The sequence below is a fragment of the Petromyzon marinus genome, chromosome 19, assembly GCF_048934315.1.
Source record: "Petromyzon marinus isolate PM22_M1 ecotype Great Lakes invasive population chromosome 19, UKy_Petmar_22M1.pri1.0, whole genome shotgun sequence".
Classification (NCBI taxonomy): Eukaryota; Metazoa; Chordata; class Hyperoartia; order Petromyzontiformes; family Petromyzontidae; genus Petromyzon; species Petromyzon marinus.
Window position 1 is genome coordinate 8,944,379 of NC_133685.1, and position 21,882 is coordinate 8,966,260.

General features: G+C 51.3%; 1 protein-coding gene across 1 annotated transcript in view; it reads right to left on the reverse strand.

Moving 5' to 3' along the window:
* LOC116943868 (oxysterol-binding protein-related protein 6-like) overlaps positions 1 to 19,861 on the reverse strand; it is a 205,864-nt gene extending 186,003 nt beyond the window's left edge. Inside the window, exon 1 of the mRNA XM_032957146.2 lies at positions 19,655 to 19,861. The gene's annotated coding sequence lies outside the window, so the exon portion shown is untranslated. The remainder of the gene's footprint in view (positions 1 to 19,654) is intronic.
* Positions 19,862 to 21,882: the final 2,021 nt, after the last annotated feature.

The following is a 21,882-nucleotide window of genomic DNA, read 5'->3' on the forward strand; positions in this document are numbered from 1 at the left end:
TGGTCGACCATCTAAAGCACTATCCAGGCTGGAACCTGCTTAGCTCCCGGGCACAACCCACACTGGTATAGGGAGGCCCTCATCCAGCAGTGCGCCGACAAAGGCGCTGTACGTGTACCGTGCGCGCGTGCGGGATTTCCACGTTGACGTGAAAAATGTGGAATTTACATCACTGGCTCAGCGTGGCCAGTGGAGAGGGGCACCACCCACACTCCATGTTAGTGCAATGCGGGGGGGGGGGGGGGAGTTATTTTGCACCGTGGAGCAAAAACTGCGCTGGTGGCGCCAGCATGAGAAGACTCGACTCACAATCAGAGCTTCATTCATTCTCACAAATGTCTCATTGGAGTTCAACGAAGCCCATCATCCTACCGAGGTCGATCAATCGAGTATCACTTTAAGGGAGGTCAACGGTGTTTTCCCTATCCACAAACTGGCGTCTGCCGTAAGGAATGTGGAATATCTACCACCGGTTTGAAGGGTCACAAAATGGATGTGAGCAGGGAGACACCGTTTGCGACGCTTAAATGTTTTGCGATGTTGATGTACAACGCGGCGGGCGTAGCTTCAGAGATGGGGCGAGGAGGGGGTCACCGATGCCGAAGGCAGCTCCCGTCCCCAGGCGTGAGAAACGTCTTTGGACGTCGATCGACGTCAGCGTCCGTGAGGGGCTCCCTACCTTGCCCCCACCGCACGCCGCGTGGCCCCAACCCAGCCACTCCTCCTGGAGCGACGCGGCGGAGGAAGTAGAGTGGGCAATTTAGCTCGCGAGGCTCCAAGCGATCGTCCCATAGCGTAGCAGAAGGGCAATGCCCCCCGGCAGCGCGCTGGGCCAGCAGAGCGGCCGTTGTTTCCACGAAGGTATTTTGGCTGCCGTGGATTCCCACGTGAGAAGCCGCTTCGGATGAGCTATCGTATGCGATAGCCAGGTCACTTCCGACAAGGCACCAGCTCACTCGGCGGGCCTTACCTGGCAACGTTAAAAACAAAAGTTGAATCGTTTCCCAGGATGCCTGCAAGGCGGCGGCGCCGTGGACTTGGCCCGCACGTCCACCGGTCAGCATCGACCGGTCAGCATCGACCGGTCAGCATCGGCCGGTCAGCATCGGCCGGTCAGCATCGGCCGGTCAGCATCGACCGGTCAGCATCGGCCGGTCAGCATCGACCGGTCAGCATCGGCCGGTCAGCATCGACCGGTCAGCATCGACCGGTCAGCATCGACCGGTCAGCATCGACCGGTCAGCATCGACCGGTCAGCATCGGCCGGTCAGCATCGACCGGTCAGCATCGACCGGTCAGCATCGACCGGTCAGCATCGACCGGTCAGCATCGACCGGTCAGCATCGACCGGTCAGCATCGACCGGTCAGCATCGACCGGTCAGCATCGACCGGACGCACCGGTGACGCAGGAGGGGAAGGCTCGGCAAGGGGGGGGGGGGGGTCCTCTGGGCAGCCGTCCCCCCGGCAATGCGCACAGCCAAGTGGGAGGGCGGGAGCAATTGCCCACTCAAGCCACTGCTTGCGCAAGGACCTCCACTAGCGGGAGCCACAGAGAGCCCTTCTTGGACTGTTTTCTGTTATCTTCCACGCTGGCCAGACGCCATGGAAGAGGTGGGAGTGCCCACACTTTGCCCCACCCCTGCGTGACCTGACGATCGACTGCGGCGCTCACGTTTATACTGCTAAGTGGACAAGAGGTGACGGGGGAGGGGTCGTATTTCAAAAAAATAACTCCTTGTAATTATATCGACTGCCGTGCCGGGAGATGGAAGTGAACCAGCGACCTCTGGGTTGCAAGGGCGGTGTAGCTAACCATTGGACCACTGTGGCAGAATCCATTGCAGAGGGTGTGTGTGAGAGCTCATCCTCGATTAAAAACAAAAAAAAGGTAAATTCGAAGGATTTATTTGGAAGTGGTCTTTTCGAGAATTGCATTCATTTATTTGCTTCCACGACGGCCGTCCTCCGACACCCAAAAAAAGCCACAATCATTACCACGTAGCCGTCCAGGTGGCTCAGCGGTGGAGCGAGCAGCTCGCGACAGCCGCTCTCACGACACACGACGGCGGATACACCGCCCTGCGAAATTTCCGAACGGATTTTTCAATTTAACGGCGATGCCCAACAGCAGCACGGGGACGAGGTGGCGGGGGGGGGGAGGGGTGCTCAACGCACAGCCCAAGTCACAAAGCCTGCATCTGGTGGAGCTCGCAGCTCGCAATTGGGGGGATTGAGAGTCTGCATCTGGATCACAAGCGCGCTATTATCGAGGATGTAGTCAGGAACAGGAGGTGGCGGTGGGTGGGGAACACGTGCAGGACACAGGAGGAGGAGGAGGAAGAGGGGGCGGGGCAGCTTTACTGACTTGTGCATGCAAATTATACATTGTGTGGAATATAACATTGCTATACAGGCTGTGGGTAGCAATGAGTACAAACAAAAAACAATCATTACCACGTAGCCGTCCAGGTGGCTCAGCGGTGGAGCTCGCAGCTCGCAATTGGGGGGATTGAGAGTTCAAATCCTGGTCAGGGGGCGCGTTGACTCGGCCCATAATCCCACTGGGGTCGATAAAGCGTGCACCGCACTAGCAAAGAAATGTCCCTTGCTGCAATCACAAATGTGCACTGCTTACCGATGAAGGTGGCTCTGAACTCAGTTTGGCCGATGACTTTAAGAAGTATTTTCTGCATGTTGAAATTTCTTCCGCGCCGTACATGGCCAACGGTGCTCGTCGGAGGTGCGGAGGAATGGCAACAAACTAAACACAAAGGGCAGTTCCAAAGAAATTAGTTTTCAATCTAGATTATTTAAAAGTGCATAGCTCCAGTGGCTTCCTAATATCGGAAAAGGGACACCGTTCCAGACGGCCGCAGAAGCGCATCTGCAAGCGCTCGATGCAGCAGTGACCGTAGATGTTTGATGGCCCAGCAGCCAAAGAGCCGCTGCTATGATGACCGAAGTTCGCGTGACGGTTTATGCTCCTTTACGAGATCAGAAGGGTGTCGTGGTTCATTTGTCGCAAGCACCTTGTGTGTAACTGAGCGCAAAGTAATTTGTACTTTTAAAAAAAAATAGGTTTTACTCTTTCTGGAAATCAAACTGGACGTGTTCAGATGTTCAAACACCAAATAGAAACGTTTTCCAAGGAAACACATTCTCCTGCGGAGGGAGCTGGTAGGAACGTTGGGTTGCTCGGTCAATGGCCAGGGCCAACGGCGGCACCACGTGGTGTATTCCGCACAATATTCCCGACTGTGAGGGCGCGCACAAGCCGGCGTGAGTAGGTTAAACGTTGAGTTTCATAAGGGCACCACGGGGTGACCAGCCCCCCTCCCCACCCAGCCCCATCCCTCCCACCCCACCCTCCCCACCCAGCCCCTCCCCACCCTCCCTCCCCACCCAGCCCCTCCCCACCCAGCCCCTCCCCACCCTCCCCACCCAGCCCCTCCCCACCCAGCCCCTCCCCACCCTCCCCTCTCCACCCAGCCCCACCCCTCACATTTTTGGATGCACGACGGACGGACGGACACAATAATCCCCTGTGGGCTGCTGGTGTAACCAGGAGGTTCCTACCAGTATAAAGTTCGCATTAACCACACGTACGTGTGGTGAACATGCAAACAAACATGCTCTGATAGTTATATACGCATTGTCTTTGAAACTGATTGGCCTACACCAGAGACCGCCTTCTTTAGGGCCTAGTCTCACCAGTGTCAGACCAGAGGACGCCACAAGGCGAACAGCACAAGGCCAATGCCACTATCAGGGCATTTATAGATAGCGCGGGGTGAGCAGCTACCTAACACCTGTTTTATTCTTGATTTGAAGCTTTCGTGACTTGCAGGAATCCACAGTCTTTGGTTCTTTCGGTAAAGCCACGTCGGTAGAAAAATATTAATAGATCACGACGTTTCGATCGCCACACGAGCGGTCGTCTCTCCCACCTGAAGACGGTTGCTTGTGTGGCGATCGAAACGTCGTGATAGATTATTTTTTTCTACCTACGTGACTTTACCGAAAGAACCAAAGAGTACCTGTTTTATTGCCAGAAAGGGTGAAACCTATTCTTATGTTTCCATACTTTTATACTGGCAAAAACAAAAACAAAGGTCCCGTTAATTAGTACTTGTGGATGAAGACTGGAGTGCCTTGAGAAAACCTGCGTGTTAAGAGGCAGGAATATTGACAATTCTGCACGCGGACGCATTCTTTCGCACACAGGTAATCCTGTGGCTCAGCAGGTGTCTAATGCATTGCGACTCCGTCCCTTGTGCGATCCACGAACCCGGCCCCCCCACGTCATTACTCAGAATGCTACGTGTTAAAAACTGGCATCGTTGTGATAAACAAGTCAGAATCTAACATCGGGATTCTGCCGTGGTGTCAATGGCTATGGGCCGTCCATAAATGACGTCACGCGGTTTTGGATGAGTTTTGACCCCCGTCACACGGTGTCACAAAAAGTCAGACCCCCCTCATATATGACGTCACAAAGCTCTGCCCCCTCCCCCCCCCCAAAAAAAAAACATGCTTCAAATCGCTTAAACTATTGTCATTGTAGTGCGTATTTAATGTGCCACTGCACTCTGATGTTGTAGGAGAAAACATTTATATAAAAAAGTCTATTTAATTAAGTAGAACGTGTTGTCTATATTTATTTAAAGTTGAGCATTTTGATGTGACGTCACATTTCTTACCCCCCCCCCTCTCGTCACACATCGTCACAAATGTCTGACCCTCCCCCCTAGGTGCGTGACGTCATTTATGGACAGCCCCTTAGCACACCGGACAATACAGAGGTTGCTGGCAGTTGAGAAAATGTTGCAAGCTTCTAATGACTGTTTATTAGTTGCGTGGTAGAAATAATAATGATACACTACCCAAGACACTGAATTCACATGTCATTCTCCCTTCTTCCGGTGTTGTGAGGTATTCTTTGTCACGTGATGATACCCCAGAGGTGACAACCCCAGGCTATGGGAGGCCACGGTGGCAAACTTTAAGAGTTTGTTTATTGAATTGTTTTTTACTGGTAGGAACCTCCTGGTTACACCAGCCCACAGGGGACTATTGTTTCCGTCCGTCCGTCGTGCATCCAAAAATGGGAGGGGTGGGGCTGGGTGGAGAGGGGAGGGTGGGGAGGGGCTGGGTGGGGAGGGAGGGGCTGGGTGGGGAGGGTGGTGCTGGGTGGGGGGTGGGAGGGGTGGGGTTGGGTGGGGAGGGGCTGGTCACCCCGTGGTGCCCTTATAAAACTCAACGTTTAACCTACTCACGCCGGCTTGTGCCCGCCCTCACAGTCGGGCGTATAGTGCGGAATACACCACGTGGTGCCGCCGTTGACCCTGGCCATTGACCGAGCAACCCAACGTTCCTACCAGCTCCGTCCGCAGGAATGTGTTTTTGTTCTCAAAATGTATGTTTGGATTGCGCACTGTCAGTCACGTGTCGAGACAAAGAAATCTCCATTCGGGACTCTCGCGGTCCGTGGTGGTGTGGCGACAAATAGCTTCAGAGCGTCTCCCAAAAGTTGACATCATAGAACTTCGACTGACGTCACTCAACTATCGACAAACGTGTCTCGCATGTACCGTTTGCTATTCCCTGCAACGAGCGTTTGTTGCTTGGCAATCAAACCAAAACCATTAACGATTAGAACTAGAAGACTGTATGCTAAATTAAAGTGACAGACAAAATTGATATGAAGAATACTGGATACGCATATATTTATTTTACAGTCTCGTGAATGTAGTGGCCACTAATGCTTGCAGGGGTTGTCATGTGACCCAATTAGATACAACACATATACGAACGGAACAAAAAATAAGTAATATAAAAAACACTTTTTTTAAAATACGCTTTAACGAAATGTACCGTACTAGTAATGGAAGAACTCCACGACTCCAGGAAGTGACCCAGAAGCTTGCCATAACGTAAAGAGGACCGTGGTGATTTACAGCCAACGTCAGTTGAGCGTGGACAATTAGACCGAAGCCGAAACATAACATGTTAAAAATATTGTTAAAAATATATCATTTTAATTATAGAATATATTAAAGTGGGTTAAAATAGCGTTACAAGATTTGAGGATGCAACAACAGAGTTGAGGATACAACAGACAGAGCGAGTTAAATAAAAACGTGTAATAATAATGACCGACAAAAAGTACGTCGAGACGTACAATGCATATTCGTAAAACGAGTCAACGAATCCTCACACCTCCAATCGACTTCCCCGAAACCTGATTTAATAAAAAAAAGGCTGAAAGCCAAAGCCAAATTCAAATCGAGGATGTCAGCTGGGCCGGCTCAGTTGCCTCGAAAATGAGATTAGCTCCACGAGCTAACGTCGTGTGGGCTTTACAATCACCCCCACCACCACCCACCCCCGCATTCATCGCGCGCGTGACAAAAGTGCCACAACAGCACTGTGGCTGTCCTTGAGTTTAAAGGAAGAGTGGCACAGACTCAGCGGATATTGCATTGGCACAGGGCCCAGCCAAAGCAGAATGGTGCCCTACACACTGACGAAATCAAACCCATCCCCCCCACCCCCCCCCACTGGCTTTATAGAGCCCCTTGAGTGATGTAGACTTAGTCACCGATTGCTAGCGCTTCGGATGAATAATTCCGATTTAATGACAAAAAACTGCAGTAAATATCTGTGCGCGAAACACTCAAAGCCCCCATTGCCCCCCCCCCCCCCCGTGTTGAGCGTCACCGTTCTACTGTGCAAAAGACGTAGGCCCGAGCGAGTGCTCACATCCATTGCCGGCTTTGAGCCAGCCGTGGAAATTCCACATTGCGGGGTCAAGCACCGCAGGACCGATTTCAAAAGTAGTTCTGGGTTGCCATCTTCCAGGGCTGCTCTCCGGCACAACACTCGGAGTTCGAAAATGTAGCTTTTTTTTACATGTATGCATGTGTGTATGTTGAACTTCTTTCGCACCGTACGTAGCCAACTGGGCTAATTGGAGGTGCGGGGGAAGGACGACAAACTAAACACAAAGAGCTGTTTTAAAGAAATTAGTTTTCAATGTAGATAATTTCAAAGTGCATAGCTCCAGTGGCTTTCTAATATCGGGAAGCCACTGGAAGGAAGAGCGTTCCAGACGGCCGCAGAAGCGCATCTGGAAGCGCACGATTTGGTGAAAGGACACGACTTTACGAGCAAATTATCGTCACCTCTGCAGCGTTCATCTGCGTCAGAGCCACTGTGGAACTTTCCCATTCCTATGAGTTGATCTTTGGATGGCCACTCTTGACTTCCAAAAGGAAATAGCGTTGCGAATTTTTTTTTATCAAGACTCAAGGGCCGATGGGTCAAGTGCACTCGGGACCAGGTTTTAGTCAAGCGCTCTCACCACCATGCCACACGGGTATAAGCGTCGACGCATTCATAAGGTCGGTACATTCATTGTCTATCCGTTCCGTATCTGTGCGGGTAAGGGGGCACTGTTCAACTATTTAAAATTATTTAAACAATTTTTATTTGACCAGGTAAAGCCCACCAACCAGTCAGCTTTTTTTCAGAGGCAACCTGGCCACAAATGATAGCTCAACGAAGTGGCTTATCGCGTGAATATTTATAGCAGCCAAATAATATAATCGCGTTTTGATTATAATTGTGAAGGGGAAAAACTGGAGGACCCGGAGAAAAATCCACATGACCACGGGGAGAGAAACATGCAAACTCCAAATACACAGCAGGCATCAGGGCTGGGATCAAACCCAATGACCTCCTGTATACCAGGCGAGGCAGACACCATAATCTCACCACCGAAGAGATGCTCCAATGTGAATAAAATTCTAGTACAACGTTGTGATGCTATTATGGGCTTGGCCTTTGTGAAAACCCGCCACATATAATTTGTACTGAACATCTGTGAAAAAGACCTTAATAGCTCATCGAATTCCTGCAGTATAAATACAGATTCTGATTCTCATCAAATCGTTAGAGACCCTAACCAGAATAAACAGGGGACTAAACCCACGTGGGCCAAATGTGCCGCCTCGTCAAATCTCGACCGCCTTTTTGATCTCGCAACCTTCGCCGGGCTGCAAGCGAAGCGTTCTCACCGCGAGCGCCACACATCAAAAAGGCGGCGCTGAGATGTAATCACGACCTTTGCAATAATCAATGATTATAGCCGCCAATAAAGCCCCCCACGCCCCCCCCCCCCCATTGGTGCACGACGAGAGGGCATGTCCAGCGGCCCGTGGCGTCTCGACGGTGCCCTCCACCCCAGAGCCCCTGCCACACAGATGAATCACGTTGCCGTTTAAGAGCACCCGCGCCCACGCTTTTAACGATGGCCCTGCCAAGCAGCAGCCGAAAATGATCTGCGCCTGCGACAACGAAAGGTACAATGTTATCCCGGGCGGCATTGCGCGTGCGATGCCCCAATAGTATATAGTCGCTGCCATATCCAGAAGAGGTTTTTGGGTTAGATCGCATAAATATAAATGTTTTGTTAAATCCACCACCAACCGACAGAGCCAATGCGTAAGGTTTGTCACGTAAACAAAACATGCCAATTCGTGACTAGAAGAGCACACTGGTGTTTTGGAGAGTAAACCCACAACGTTGACATTTCGAGCACAACGTTTCGCCAGTAATTAAAACCAGCATCATCAGGCGACAGCCAGGATTGGTGGAGAAATATTTTTTTTTCCCCGAAAGCCTACGTATTAAGTCGCTACCATAATTTTCATTTTTCAAGTCTCATTTTGTAACGGCCTTGTCAAGGGCGTTTTGTTGCTACGCCACTGTGGGACCGCGCGTCACCTACCGGGATGGCTGCGGGAGTATCCCAACCCTCGACAACGTGGATTACTGCACAGACGATTGCCGTACTGCTCGCAAACAAGCTGTGTGGAACGACACGCTGAACACGCTGCACGAGGTCACGCGCAGAGACGGCACGATGAGCTGGTTTCACGCCAAGGCACCCAGGCGGACTGTTGGCATCGCAGGGCCGTGCAGGTGAGCACGGTTTGGCTACGCACAGTGCGAAATAAGTTCAACACACATGCGTACGTACGTCACGAGGAGGTCTTCATCCAGCAGTGGATAGACCACAGATGATGATGATGATGCTTCCATGAGTTTTCAAATTATTGTTATATTCGCTGGGTGGCGCTCTAGCTGTGGCATTCAACGCACCATTGGAAGGTTGCAAGTTCAAATCCTGGTTGAGGGATGGATCAGCCCATCGTCCCTCTGGGGTTGATGCAAATGAGTACCACCTTTATTGCCAAGCCGACGGTGGCTATTGAATTACTATTTTTTTGTTACTATTTTTTTAGTTTACCAGCTAAGGCCCACTGAGCGATACAGCTCTTTGTTTAGAAGTGACCTGCAAACAAATGATAGCGCGACGGAGTGTCTGATCGTTTGGAAATTTAAAGCAGCCATATCCTCGAAGCGCAGGTTTCAAAGTATGGAAGGGAAAGCCGGAGGACCCCGAGAAAAATCCACGTGACCACGGGGAAAACATGCAACCTCCATATATTACAGGCGTCGTCAGGGTCAGGATCGAAACCACGACCTCCTGTATACCAGGCGAAGTAGTTAACATCTCACCATCGCGGCGTATGGAGAGACTGACCCCCGCCACGGGAATGTGTAAGTGTCTCCGCTGTCCCAAGGCCACCAAAGGAATCGAGTGTTGCCCCCTTGCACGTACGAGCAGGTAGACACCGAGTTTGTCGTTGGACGCATGGGGGTGGGGATCACTCTGACGCTAGTCATAGCGTAATGAAGCACGAACCAAGAGACCCGAGGTCGATTCCCAGCCACGGCTAACATCAGTGGAGAGCGACGTCTGAACCAGTCCTGTACACCCGTTTCACCGATGCGCACTGACCAGTGTGGGGAAGTATGGCCAAACAACCCACAGGACCGAAATGATGTGGGAAAAGCGTCATCCAGCAGTGGACTGACAATGACAGTAAGTAATAAAAACAAAATTCACCACCACACGCAGATGAGCTTGCACTCCCAACTTTACACTCGTATATAACCAATCATGAAATACAGACAATATTCTATTGGTCTTTCGGTAAAGCCACGTAAATAGAAAAATAATTTAAAAAAACATCTCAGCAATCGTCTTCACCTGAAGACGATTGCTTGTGTTGCGATCGAAAAGTCGTGATTTTTTTTCTCTATCTACGTGGCTTTACCGAAAGACCCTCCTGCAATCACGAAAGCTTTAAGTCAAGAAATACAGACAATATTGGATTTCTCACTTTCACACATATACATTGTTCTTAAAAAATGTATTATTTGTTTATTGTCGTCATTGTTATTAAACATTTACCATTCCGCCCCCCCCCCACCCCATGTTCACTCGTACCAGGAACGTAACACAATTTTCCCCATTGGAACGAGGTTTCTGCATTCGGGAATTCCTGCTTTTGCGAGCGTTTTCAAGAACGTAAAACCCTCGCGAATGGAGAGCGTTTACTCTACACCGATGTATATATAAAAAAAACTACATAGAGACAAAGATTCCCAAGCCTCCACACACACACAGGCGCGCATGAGCAAACACGGAAAGATCCCCTGTTTAATCTGACAGAATATCGGGGAAAGGGCTTTTTTCACCACAAACTAAGGGTGGCACAGCTAGAAGTGAGGGTGGTGACACAGCTAGCAGTGAGAGTGACACAGCTAGAAGTGAGGGTGGTGACACAGCTAGAAGTGAGGGTGGTGACACAGCTAGCAGTGAGGGTGGTGACACAGCTAGAAGTGAGGGTGACACAGCTAGAAGTGAGGGTGACACAGCTAGCAGTGAGGGTGGTGACACAGCTAGAAGTGAAGGTGGTGACACAGCTAGAAGTGAGGGTGGTGACACAGCTAGAAGTGAGAGTGACACAGCTAGAAGTGAGGGTGGTGACACAGCTAGAAGTGAGGGTGGTGACACAGCTAGAAGTGAGAGTGGTGACACAGCTAGCAGTGAGAGTGACACAGCTAGAAGTGAGGGTGGTGACACAGCTAGAAGTGAGGGTGGTGACACAGCTAGAAGTGAGGGTGGTGACACAGCAAGAAGTGAGGGTGGTGACACAGCTAGAAGTGAGGGTGACACAGCTAGAAGTGAGGGTGGTAACACAGCTAGAAGTGAGGGTGGTGACACAGCTAGAAGTGAGGGTGGTGACACAGCTAGAAGTGAGGGTGGTGACACAGCTAGATGTGAGGGTGGTGACACAGCTAGAAGTGAGGGTGGTGACACAGCTAGCAGTGAGGGTGGTGACACAGCTAGCAGTGAGGGTGGTGACACAGCTAGATGTGAGGGTGGTGACACAGCTAGAAGTGAGGGTGGTGACACAGCTAGAAGTGAGGGTGGTGACACAGCTAGAAGTTAGGGTGGTGACACAGCTAGAAGTGAGGGTGACACAGCTAGAAGTGAGGGTGACACAGCTAGAAGTGAGGGTGGTGACAGCTACAAGTGAGGGTGGTGACACAGCTAGCAGTGAGAGTGACACAGAGAGAAGTGAGGGTGACACAGCTAGAAGTGAGGGTGACACAGCTAGAAGTGAGGGTGGTGACACAGCTACAAGTGAGGGTGGTGACACAGCTAGAAGTGAGGGTGGTGACACAGCTAGAAGTGAGAGTGACACAGCTAGAAGTGAGGGTGGTGACACAGCTAGCAGTGAGGGTGGTGACACAGCTAGCAGTGAGGGTGGTGACACAGCTAGAAGTGAGGGTGGTGACACAGCTAGAAGTGAGAGTGACACAGCTAGCAGTGAGGGTGGTTGACACAGCTAGAAGTGAGGGTGGTGACACAGCTAGAAGTGAGAGTGACACAGCTAGAAGTGAGGGTGACACAGCTAGAAGTGAGGGTGGTGACACAGCTAGAAGTGAGAGTGACACAGCTAGAAGTGAGGGTGGTGACACAGCTACAAGTGAGGGTGACACAGCTAGAAGTGAGGGTGGTGACACAGCTAGCAGTGAGGGTGGTGACACAGCTAGCAGTGAGGGTGGTGACACAGCTAGAAGTGAGAGTGACACAGCTAGAAGTGAGGGTGGTGACACAGCTAGAAGTGAGGGTGGTGACACAGCTAGCAGTGAGGGTGGTGACACAGCTAGAAGTGAGAGTGGTGACACAGCTAGAAGTGAGAGTGACACAGCTGGAAGTGAGGGTGACACAGCTAGAAGTGAGGGTGACACAGCTAGCAGGGTGGTGACACAGCTAGAAGTGAGGGTGATGACACAGCTAGCAGTGAGAGTGACACAGCTGGAAGTGAGGGTGACACAGCTAGAAGTGAGGGTGGTGACACAGCTAGAAGTGAGAGTGACACAGCTAGAAGTGAGAGTGACACAGCTAGAAGTGAGGGTGGTGACACAGCTAGAAGTGAGGGTGGTGACACAGCTAGAAGTGAGGGTGACACAGCTAGAAGTGAGGGTGACACAGCTAGAAGTGAGGGTGGTGACACAGCTAGAAGTGAGAGTGACACAGCTAGAAGTGAGGGTGACACATCTAGAAGTGAGGGTGACACAGCTAGAAGTGAGGGTGGTGACAGCTAGAAGTGAGGGTGGTGACACAGCTAGAAGTGAGGGTGGTGACACAGCTAGAAGGGTGGTGACACAGCTAGCAGTGAGGGTGACACAGCTAGAAGTGAGGGTGACACAGCTAGCAGGGTGGTGACACAGCTAGAAGTGAGGGTGGTGACACAGCTAGCAGTGAGAGTGACACAGCTAGAAGTGAGGGTGGTGACACAGCTAGAAGTGAGAGTGACACAGCTAGAAGTGAGGGTGGTGACACAGCTAGAAGTGAGGGTGGTGACACAGCTAGAAGTGAGGGTGACACAGCTAGAAGTGAGGGTGGTGACACAGCTAGAAGTGAGAGTGACACAGCTAGAAGTGAGGGTGACACAGCTAGAAGTGAGGGTGACACAGCTAGAAGTGAGGGTGGTGACAGCTAGAAGTGAGGGTGGTGACACAGCTAGAAGTGAGGGTGGTGACACAGCTAGAAGTGAGGGTGGTGACAAAGCTAGAAGTGAGAGTGACACAGCTAGCAGTGAGAGTGACACAGCTAGCAGTGAGGGTGGTGACAGCTAGAAGTGAGGGTGGTGACACAGCTAGAAGTGAGGGTGGTGACACAGCTAGAAGTGAGGGTGGTGACAGCTAGAAGTGAGGGTGGTGACACAGCTAGAAGTGAGGGTGGTGACACAGCTAGCAGTGAGGGTGGTGACACAGCTATAAGTGAGGGTGGTGACACATCTAGAAGTGAGAGTGACACAGCTAGCAGTGAGAGTGACACAGCTAGATGTGAGGGTGGTGACAGCTAGAAGTGAGGGTGGTGACACAGCTAGAAGTGAGGGTGGTGACACAGCTAGAAGTGAGGGTGACACAGCTAGCAGTGAGAGTGGTGACACAGCTAGAAGTGAGGGTGGTGACACAGCTAGAAGTGAGGGTGGTGACACAGCTAGAAGTGAGGGTGACACAGCTAGAAGTGAGGGTGGTGACACAGCTAGCAGTGAGGGTGGTGACACAGCTAGAAGTGAGGGTGACACAGCTAGAAGTGAGGGTGGTGACACAGCTACCAGTGAGAGTGACACAGCTAGCAGTGAGGGTGGTGACACAGCTAGCAGTGAGGGTGGTGACACAGCTGGAAGTGAGGGTGACACAGCTAGAAGTGAGGGTGGTGACACAGCTAGAAGTGAGGGTGACACAGCTAGAAGTGAGGGTGGTGACACAGCTACAAGTGAGGGTGGTGACACAGCTAGAAGTGAGGGTGACACAGCTAGAAGTGAGGGTGGTGACACAGCTAGCAGTGAGGGTGGTGACACAGCTACAAGTGAGGGTGGTGACACAGCTAGAAGTGAGGGTGGTGACACAGCTAGAAGTGAGGGTGGTGACACAGCTAGAAGTGAGGGTGGTGACACAGCTAGAAGTGAGAGTGGCACAGCAATCGTGCACACGTGCAGCCTGTTTGCCAGCCCCAGTGCTGGATGAGGGCCTCTCCGCGCCTTTACGAGCTGCGAGGATTGTTTGACCATACTTCACCGCACGGGTTGGTGAAGGCGGATGTACAGAACAATGGATTTTGTTGCACATGTCACTGTTGTTCCCCTACAATTGATGTACTGCAGTGTATTGATGTTTACACACAGCACGAGGTGTTAATTTGCACAGAGCACCGGGTATTCACGTGCCAGCTTGTCACTGCTTTTGTGCCTGGCAAGGAATTGAACGCCACTGCACAAAGATCCCACCGTATCGCCCTGACATAATCTCGGGGCAGGTGCTGTTAGCGAGCACATATGAAGGCCAGCACGGCACACGAGGGGGTGGCCAGCACCAGTGGCGATGTTGACACATCGCACCAGGTACTCATTTAAGGCCGAGTCGACCTAGGAGAGGCCCAGGCCCAGGCCCAGTTTATATATTGGTCGTGAGCGGGAATCAAACTCGGCTCGGCGGGTTTGGAGCGCAGTGCGCTAACCACTGTGCGTGACTGCTCCCCGCAGCGCAGACAACACACACAAACGCCGTAGCAATAAAAAAAACACATTATAATTTCATGATTATGCTCGTTTACCCATGAAAAAGATCGCAGAGTCTCAAGACTTTTGTCAGGAGAGATCCTACCAATTTCAGCATCGGGATGTTTGGCCACCGCCGGGTTACAAGGAATGTATTCGTTGTGGCCATGGGAGGAAAGCAGAGAACCTGGAGGAAATGCATGCAGCACAATGGGGGGAGAACATACACACCTGCCCACAGAAATAAACTTGCCCGGGTCTGGGAATCGAACCCAGACGCTACTTGCTGCCAGGCACGAGTACTAGCACCGAGCCATCCTGCCGCCCCTATGGATGGATCGCGGACCGCTTTAGAGCACGCGTTTGCCCTCGGGAGGTAATTGAAATAGCGACGACGGCACGTTACGTTTCTATGAGCACAACCGGATGACGTCACAGGGGGCGTGACGTCACAAGATGAAGTCACGTGGAATGATGTCATCAGGAGAGGGAGGGAAGCCACGCGTACCTTGGTCATACCTTTTTCAAAACAACACAAATCGTGCAAAGGTAACTCAGCCTCCGCATTATGCAAAAACTGGAAGTTCCAGAGGAAGTGCATTGTGGTCTTTTGTCTTAGGTCACCATCAAATAAGTTTGAACAAATGTGACTCAGCTGACAGCAGCAGTGATGATGCAGAGGTGGAACTGCAAACCGGTTTTCGTCTGATGGATTCAGTGATGACGTCGTCCCGCTATATTTAAGACCGGAAGCAGGTGGATGGCTTCACGATTCTGGCAAATCGCCCGATGATGCTGGTTGATGTAATTACCAGCGAAACGTCGTACTACTCAAATTGTAAATGTTGCGGATTTACTCTCCAACACACCAGTGGGCTGAAGTAGTAAACGAATTGGCACGTTGTTTACGTGACAAACCTGACTGGCTGTGTCGGGTGGTGGAGGGGTATGACACAACATTTATACTTACGCGATCTAACCCAAAAACCTTTATTACGATTTTCGTCTTCATGAGGACTCATCAGCACTGTATGGTCACCAATGCGCTAAGTTGTAAAGTCTGCCTCTGGACACCATATACATTTGGAGTTCCCGCTTGCACACGATGGGGCCCATGAGCGTGGCTATGGGGCCCGTTAGCTCGGCTCACGCCAACAACAATCGAATCTGTAAATGACGAGACAACCCCATGGCAAGAGAATGATAGTGCAGGCTGGAAAACCAGCAACACGCAAGCACGTGTAAAATCCATGTGTACTTTATGTCATTCAGGAGAGGAAAACGGCAAGGCTAATTATTTTAGCGCTGGATTTTTAGTTTTGGGAAACGCTTTGATAAATTTGGCAAGTTTTCACCAGAATAAGTTCCTGTAAGCAACACAATTGTATACTGTCCTATGGTTTCATTCACCACCACGCACTTCAGAGTAGCGTGGTTGGCTACGTACGGCGCGAAAGAGGTTCATCATACACACATACACAGAGAGTTGTCATACCACCCCCCTCCCCCATTCAGAGACAGAGCTATTTACCCTTTATATAGATCCCCCTATAGACATTTCGACTGACGGGGAAGTGCTGCTCGTGAGAACGTATTAAGGCCGATATAGCACTCAAAAAAGTACTGTGTTCAGCTGCCTTCGTCTCCCTAGTACTGTATGTATGTTGAACTTCTTTCGCACCGTACTTAGCCAATTGACGTATGGCCAAGTTGACCAAGGTGAGGCCTAGGACCAGTTCAGATATTCACCACTGGAAGTGAACTCGGGTCACAAACGTCTATTATTATTAAGTCAATGTAACGTCCTGCTCAAATGAGCACTGAGGTAGTAGTGGTAGTCATCTCCTGTCTTGCAGCCCTTAGCCAGCCATGGAAATAACAAATGCCTATGGGGAGGGCTTCACAGAATAACCACTGCCGACGTGCCCACAAAATGGTATATTTATTTTATGCACCCCAAAATGGATGATGGGCTGAGTCAACGCCAAACGGGAGTTGAACTTACGTCGATTGTGAGCTGCTCACTCTGCCGATGAGCCACCTGGCCGGTTTGCATATAGACAGGAAATGCAATGGATAAATTCAATGGAAAGCCTCCCCCCCCCCCCCCATTTTGACTCACACTTACAGGTGCTGTAGTGGCTATATAATACTGCATAGATTATGGATGACACACTCGCACACATCAAACCTCTCCGCTTTCATAGAGCGTAGCCTCAAATCCCCGTCACGCTTGCTGGTCAGCAACTCAAAGCGGCCGAGCAACAACCCTGGCCACATTCAGACAAATTATTTGGTGACGCCGTCCCTGCTGCTGCTGCTGCGTTGCACAAGCACAATTATGAATAACAAAAAAATACCCACCTCAAAACATTACGTCAATAATATAGAGTAATAGGCGACGTTTCGGACAATGGTCCTTCTTCATAGCACACAGAGAGACGAGAGAGGGGGTGTAATAATAAGCGCTGGAGACTGTAGTTTGCACCATGGGGACTGATGAAAATTGTATTTTAAAAACCTGTTTTCTGACGCTCGGTTTTTAAATTGGAATATAATGCAATTTAGAACGCGGGCAATATTTCAAACAAATCACCGTGAATCCAATGAATAGTTACTTTCCTAATTCTGCAGTCACTATTAAAGTAACGCGTATGTACATTTTACTTTTTTCGCACCGTACGTAGCCATGTAGCCAACGGAATGGAGGGACGCACGATGACCTCATGGGAGACTCAGCCGAACGCCCTCCTTGCGGCTCCTTCTCGCCGCCCCGTAAACTCTGCACCGCGTTGCATCACCACATGGCTAATGGCCCTCATCTCCCACACACACCGCATGGCCAATGGTCCTCATCTCCCACGTGCACCACGTGGCCAATGGCCCTCATCTCCCACGTGCACCACGTGGTCAATGACCCTCACCTCCCACACACACCGCATGGCCAATGGTCCTCATCTCCCACGTGCACCACGTGGCCAATGGCCCTCATCTCCCACGTGCACCACGTGGTCAATGGCCCTCACCTCCCACGCACGCGCACACACACACGTGGGAGATGTCATCATTACTGATGGTGCCACCGGCGCGACTGCAGAGTTGAACAACGGGGCCACGTGGTTCCCAATTTGCTCGCTGCCCACCCCCGGCGTGAGCAATGAACGGCGGGCGACACGGCAGCGATTGATTAATCAGCTCGAACAGTCGAGTGGCTGGACGAGCCACAGACAACGAGAGGCAGACAGAGAGAGAGGGGAGAGGGAGGGGAGAGAGAGGGAGGGAGGGGAGAGGGAGGGAGGGGAGAGAGAGGGAGGGGAGAGAGAGGGAGGGAGGAGGGAGATGCTGGCTGTTGAGACGCATGCACCGCCGGGGGATATTGCGCAGCGCAGCGCAGCACAGAAACGCCAGAAGGGGGGGGGGGGTGACGTCAACTCACAGGAGCCACGTCAAGGGCAGCAGCAGCAGCATCAGCAGCATCATTCCCTCCGGAGCCGCCGAGAGCCCCCCGATCATCGCCACCACGCACGAACGCTCCGCCACCACCACCACGCACCACGCACCGCACACACCAACCGCGTTTCATATTAATGGCGATGTAGCCCTTTGCTCGCGTGGCGGATAGAGCCGTGGATGCGGCGGTTTAGCGCACTGCACCACCAAAACCCGCACGAACCCACCCGAAGTTGGACTCCTGGCCACGGCTTCACTGAACAACGAGAGCGGCGAGTGATGTTGTCCGCACGGGGCTGTGGACCGAATCCCCCCCCACCCCCACCACCCAACGCCGCTACTCGCCCACCCACGCCCGAATCGTGGTCGATGCGCAGTGACCGGCGTGGTGAAGTATGGCGAAACTCAAAACGACCCTCCGTGCGCGGACCCCACCGCGGCGCGCGAAGAGAGAGGCCCCCTTCATCCAGCAGTGGATTGACAAAGGGCCACAACGACGACGACGATGATGATGATGATTAACCCCCCGAAGACTCATGTCGCTCACGCGAAAATGCTACCAACTGCGAGCCAGCTGTTAATCGCACACCGCAATGCCGTCACGGGTCCATTGCCACACAGGTTACACCGCTGGTAGTAGTTAGGTAGGTAGTTAATCATGTACAGAGAGCACCGTTGCGGTGTTTTTGTTGTACCTAGGGGGCACCGTCATCTACGTGTGTGTCACCCCCCGCAGTGGTCCTGCTCACAGCCGAGTTAGAGCCGCTCGATATTGCTGCTAGAATGCGTTACAGGAGAGCTCCCGTGCACAGCGAGGTGCTGCTGCTCCTGCTCCTATACAACGGCACGATTTAGGGGTGGACAAAACAAAATGCAAAGACTGCTGGACAAACGTAAGAAGGGCATGTCTAACGATCGTGACTGAACAACCACCCGCTCATTGCGCGAATCTGATGAATTATTATAAGTGTTGTTGTCGTATTCACTGCTGCGTTGAGTGCCCCGGGGCCTACGTGAGTGAATCCACTGAATGACATCTGTATTGCTTTTTTTGTATCGTATTCACTACGTTGGCCATAATCCCATGCGGAATTGCATCCGGATGCCGCGTGTTGCGCTCCATCCGCACCTGTGTTGGGTTGTTGATCGTGGTTATCTCACGCCAATTCACGCCGGCGTGAACACCGCACGATAGAACGCGAGACAGACGCAAACCGCTGCCACAATGTACACGTGAGATGTGTTGGAAACTCGGGAGCCCCCCGCTACCACAGCGCGTGCGTGCGTGATACACTCAAGCCGGTGAAAAAATAATGAAATAAAACTTACATCTGTCTGCTCACATGGTCTATGCCGCTGTCTGCATTTCGAGCAGCGTAAGGTCGCGTACGCGTTAAATATATATAAGGTCGGATCGCTGCATTGCGTATGAATTTAAAGCCAGAGACGAAATTATTGTGCACGGTTAAAAACGAAATATCCCTTCGGCTCGGGTGAATTCACAGCAAACAACACGCGGACAGTAACACTACAACAACAACATTCAAAAGCACAACAGCGCAGTCCTAAACCCTGCCCAGTGTAAACACAACGAATGAAGAAGACCCCCACACACACACACATCCCCCGTAGCAGACTTTATCCAATCCCTTGCAGCCCTGTAAGCGCAAAGCCGGTATCGTTATAAGCGCGGGTTGTTCGTGGCACGTACCTTCTTCACTTCACGGTGAAGAGTGTGTGGAGGAGGAGGAGGAGGAAGGGGGAGCCTGCTGCATCTCCTACTTCACAAACGCGCGCACGGTGCTCCTGACGGTGGTGGTATCGGCCGTAGCAGCAGCAACAACAACACTGGCGTAGCGCGCATCAGCTGATGGAACTCGCAGCCGTGCTGGGAGGGCGGCGCCCTTGACCCGTTCGGGGGCGGGGCCTCGCTTATAGTGGGCGGGGACTCCTGTTAAATGCAGGGGACGAGGCTTGACTGGGATGGGGCGGGGGCTTGCCGATTGTGGGCGGGGATTGATTGGGATGGGGCGGGGCTTGGCGACTTGTGGGCGGTTTTTATGTATATAGAGGGCGGGGCTTGGGGTAACGAGGTGGGGCTTATATTCTCGGTTCTTTCGGTAAAGTCACCGAAAGAACCACGACTATGAATCCCTGCAGTCACGACAGCTTTAAATCAAAATTTAGAGGTGGGGCTTGTTTAAGCACTGGGCGGGGGCGTGTTACGTAGGGGCGGAGCTTGGTTATAAGGGAGGGGCTTGAGTAAAGTAGGGCGGGGCTTGATTAGCATAAGGGTGAGGCAAAAATATAAACGTGGGTGGCACTTCTTTAAGCACGGGACGGAGTTCATATAATATTATTCTGTTTGTGTTAACCATTAAAATTTAACTGAGTCTCAAAACTCCTTTTCAGATGGGTCCTGGCCAGTTGCCTTGAATAGGGAGGCGATGTTGCTGCTGCTGTGTGTAATTCCAATTGAGTCATTTTAAGGTATATTTTTTTGCATTGGGCTGTTTGGCCAATGCCAGTTAGATTGTATTGGGTTTTTTTTGTTTCTATGGGAGGAAGCAGGAAGCACTTGGATGGAAATCCACGCAGAACAGAAGGAAGATAACATACAAACTCTACACAGAAAGACCGCCGAGTCGGGAATCGAACCAAGACGCTGGCTGCTGTAAGACACACAAGTGCTTATACCACGGCACTGCCCTACCACCTATGCAATGGCGTGGAGGCTCTATCAAATACAAGTGGATGCCACGGTGGCGAGATGTTAATTACCTCGCCTGGTATGCAGGAAGTCGTGGGTTCGATCCCGACCCTGAAGCCTGCTGTATATTGGCAGTTTGCGGTGTTTTTCTCACCGTGGCCGCGTGGATTTTTCTCTGGGTCCGCCGGTTTTTTACCCTCCACATTTAGAAACATGCATTGAGAGCGTTTGACTGCAGTAAATTTCCACATATTGTAAGCCACTTCAGGTCGCTTCTGGAAAAGAGCTACATAGCTCAGTGGGCCTTACATGGTCAAATAAATAAATAAAAGCGCGGCAGGACTTACATAACATAGACTGGCTTCATATTCTTGTTTCTTTCGGTAAAGTCACGTAGATAGAAAATGCAAATAAAATAAATATCAAGATAATAAATAAATACATATTTCCCCCTTTTTTTCGTGACTTTACCGAAAGAACCAAGAATATGAATTCCTGCAGTCACGAAAGTTTTAAGTCAAAATAGACTGGCATGCCTCACAGCGTGAGAATGGTCAAATATGGGGATTTTTTTTTTACATAGTGCGGGGTTTTTAAAATATTGCAGCAGAGCTTGCCCATTCTGAAACGGGACAGGGCCGCTTCGATATGGAGAGAGGCGCGCACCCAATGCTGGGATAGAGACTTGGAATCTGAAGTCGTCACTGTGTACTGGTGAACGACTTAATGTCTTAACCCAGTGTGCTTTCTTGCAAGGCCCGCGCGGGCCACTGGCGGCCCCTGGCGATCTTTAGTGCGGCCCCTGACGTGCGCCCCCCCCCCCGCCCCCAACAATACACAAAATGTATAAACACCCCATGTAGGCGGTGTGGTGGCCCCTTACACTCAGGTATTATCGGCGCAAATTAGTGAAAAACACTGGCTTCACCCGAGACTGGTCCGGGGAAGCATGATAAGAAGACTTAGCTACCTGCAGGATATTTTGGACGTGTGTCTGTCTTTTCTTTGGCTGGCCCTGCTAACCAGATTCTCTCTGCTAGGGCACATGGTGGCTAGGATAATTACTGCTGAGTGAGGCCAGGGCTCATTTCAGAAAGGACTGTCCGAGGCTGATCGCCAGAAAAGACCCTCCACCCCCCTTCTCTCTATTGGCGGGGAAGGGTTTTCACGGGGGTTGGTGGGCCCTGGGAAATATATCATGATAATTTAATCCAGGTGTAAACTTACCA